Source organism: Leguminivora glycinivorella, chromosome 18, assembly GCF_023078275.1.
Source record: "Leguminivora glycinivorella isolate SPB_JAAS2020 chromosome 18, LegGlyc_1.1, whole genome shotgun sequence".
NCBI classification, from domain to species: Eukaryota; Metazoa; Arthropoda; class Insecta; order Lepidoptera; family Tortricidae; genus Leguminivora; species Leguminivora glycinivorella.
In genome coordinates this window covers 12,215,081-12,218,984 of record NC_062988.1, presented here as the reverse complement: position 1 = coordinate 12,218,984, position 3,904 = coordinate 12,215,081, and positions in this window count along the sequence as shown.

The window sequence follows — 3,904 nt, the reverse complement described above, 5'->3', positions numbered from 1 at the left end:
ACCCTCATGGTTTCGGAGTTTTGACATGGGGTGTGGTCGTGCTAGATAGGTGGTACTTCCTGGCACGACCACACTATATTTATGTTTAATTTGATGGTCAAATGAATACTAAACAAGTGTTTTGAAATTGTACTATGTAAATTACTTCAAAAACTTAGTGCGGTCGTGCCAGGGAGTACCTATCTAGCACGACCACAACCCATGTCGAAACTCCGAAACCATGAGGGTACTTTTTATAAAAAGGTAAGTACAGAAAAGTACATTTTTTTTCGTGAATTTGTATTGCAACAGAAATTTAAAATCTCATTGAATATAGTGTGGTCGTGCCAGGGAGTACCTACCTAGCACGACCACGGGCCCTATGTCGAAACTCCAAAATCATAAGGATACATTTTTTTTAAACGTCAGTACAAAAAAGTACATTTTTTTTCGTGAATTTGTACCGCATCAGAATTAAGAAAATCATCCGTGGTCGTGCTGTATAGTATCACACGTATCTAGCACTAAAACTAATTCTAGTGCTAGTACCAGTACTAATACTGATGTTAAAAGAACACGCTCTGGTAGAGAAGTTAAAATACCAGCACGATATTATGTAGAATAGAATAGTACTGTAATTCTGTAGAGTAATTAGATCTTTTCCCCGAAATCGTTATTTCCGCGTAGCAAAATTTCCATTCGCATTTTTCCCCACTCGGACTTTTACGCATTCTCCTTCTTTATCATTCATAAATAATACCAGTGTCATAATTTCCTAATAGCGAACTTATCCGATCTGTTTGTTTATTATTGGCGAATGTTGCCAGAATTATATTTTACTAATAGAGTACTTATCCGATCTTTTTGTTTATCATTTGCGTATATTACCAGAATCATATCGATACCTTTGGGTTCAATTGGCGTAAAAGCCAAAACTCGACTTTACAGGAGAGCGAAAAAACCATTTTTGAAATCGTGTATGTCGTTTAACTTTTAAACTATAAAACAGAAAAATGTTCCATGAGAAAAATGATTAAAATTTCAGCATGAAATATAATAAATTATCAGCATAAACTGGGCACACTTAGTTTAGGAAATAGATTGGATTTACGCCCAAGAGATGTGCACATTATGGTAGTTACGTCAATAAAAAAATGTCATTGAAGTATGTTTTGCGACGTATTTCCAGTCTCATTAAACGACGGATCATAACTTTTGGCGTAAATTACGCTAACTTTGAAGATATGTGACGTATTAACCATATAAATTGTTTATTTATATGGTTAATACGTCACATAATCTTTTAATTTTATATCCATAATCTTTTAATTTACGTACAAAAATACATAATTATAAGTTATATTGTAACGAGAAAAATAATACAAAAAAGTGGGTAACATTTTGTTAACAATTGTCTTTAATTAACATTGTAATAATTAACATGTGTTTAATTGTCCTTTAATTAACATTGTAATTAAAGGACAATTAAACTGTTTCAGTAAGGACTTACTATGGTATACGTGTGAATTGAGTGAACACCCTTTGAAAAAAAAAAAAAGCAACATGAAATTTTACTATCTATAGGTAGGTAAATATTACAAGTAATTTTACAATGCAAGTGAGTTTCTTATAAAGCAAAATCGCGAGAGTATAAGACAACTAACTAATCTAATTCACTTTCAACTTCGCCTTCTTCGTCGGTCATTGTAAGGGCGTCGACAACATTTCCGTTATGAGCAAATCCAAGTAATCCTTATGGTACATTTTCGGAATAGGGCCATTTTTGCAAAAAACTATCAAATAACTACCTATATTATTATTTACCTACTGCTTAATACGCCGCGTAACTTACTGTAGGCTAGTATGCAAAGAATAAAACTAAAAAAGTGAATGTACCTAAGTAGTTTCAAGTCCATGTTAGCAATATAATGTAACTTTCGTATTTATATGTAAATATAAGTATGTAAAATGATAATATAGACAATTTATTAATCTTGTATGGTGCTATTTTGTAATTAATATTTATTTCTTCACACATTGTAAATTTCGTTCTGTATCTGTCATTTGTCATTTAGTTTGTGTAGCGACCGTTGGCGCTAGTTTGTGTAGCGACCGTTGGCGCTAACATGCGAACGCTTAATGTCAAACCACCCTGTGTCCGACCGGACTATTGCAGGTTCGATTGCCACATCTATTATTATTATTGTCAATGTTTTATTTATAACTTTTGTATGCTGTATGTTTCGTTATTTTTGTATATTGTTCTTTATGCCTTGTGTTTCTTTAGTTTTGTCTGTTGCCTTCCGTGATTTTTCTCACTTAATGGTCTCACCGGAAGACCAGCGCTGGAAGTCGCCAGCAATATGCTGAGGTGAGGCCGTTTCGTGGCACTTTATTCTCCTATGTCATTCATAAATATTGTTTATTGTCTGTGTGTTTACGAATAAAACTTTTCTATTCTATTCTATTCTATTCTATTCTAAAACAATTTATGAATAAGTCTATAATTGCTTAAAATGTAAGTACTCGCCTTTTCAAACTAGCCAACTGGCGTCGTTTAAGTAGTGAATTAAGCATCTCCCTTCGCTTAAACAAAGCATCCAGAGAAGTTTTTCTGCTGCTTTCTTCCATTTCACATTAAACTACTCTATTCGTTACTAAACTACTATATTCTTTTTATTCGTGATTAATCCCAGCGTCATATTTTTTAATAATATATAAGTAATAAAGTTTTCCTAATATAGGCGATGAATACAAGAGGAATAGGTATGTACCTATTAGGAAATCATATTAGCCACTTAGCTATCCATGATATACCTATACTACTTTATTTTCTGCTCTTCTTTACCTAAACAAATTTTATTTTCATGTTTCTTAGCTGAGTTGTATACATATGATTAGTTACCGTCGAATGCTTCAACTTTGCACGGAAAATCAGGATTTTTTAAAATAACTCCATGGTGGCTAAGCAAATAGAAGACTTAAAATGTATGTGTAAGCGTCCATAATGTCATTACCTGTATGTGTTTAGGTTCTAGAAGCTGTTAAAGTTGTAGGTATAGTTGCAGTCGAAAGCCACAACTTTGCTAAGTCAATTATCTACCAGAAATATTAACATTACTCACAAACTGCTGAGATGCCACAAAAACCAGTACACTACATTTCATTATATTTTTTGTGCCTGGTACTGGTAGGCAATTTTGCGGCATGTCCAAAAACATTTTCGTATTTCTCCATACAAAGTTAGAAGCATAATTAGAGTTGTGCCAAACAGGACATCGGTGGTCTTCAATATAGTGAGGTTGTAGTAAACATGTAACCAGATTAACCCTTTACCGCATGTATTTTTTAATCTCTACGAATTAAATATATGTGATAAAATAACATAGTAATAAAATAAAAATTATGAAAAAAATCTAAATTTAACCTAATTAGAAATATTAGTAAAAAACCACCAGTTCCAGATTAGGAACTATATGCATCAATGGCTACGCCGTGTCCCTGGTCTAATTTGGAACAGTATGCGGCAATATGTATGGGAACTAAGATGACAAAAAAAAAATACAGTTTCAAAAAACGTTTTTTACTTTTAATAATTTCGCGTGAAGACAATATAAAAATAAACTTTTTACATGAAAAACAATGTCGTCAATAAATCATTTTACGTGAAAAATCTGGAAATAATTGCGGTCTTTGTTTAGGCAAAAATAACATCTGCATTTGTGGCAATATATATGCGATTTCAGGCTACAATGTTTAAATACGATACCTAAACTGTAAATTTTAAATTGTTGATTTTTTTTTTGGAAATAGACTATTTTTTATTTTATTTTAAAATACTTTAAGTAAAATAATATATGTACGAAACACTGACTGCATGAAGTTCCATATTTGTCAAACTCACAAAAAAACCACTAATGCATAC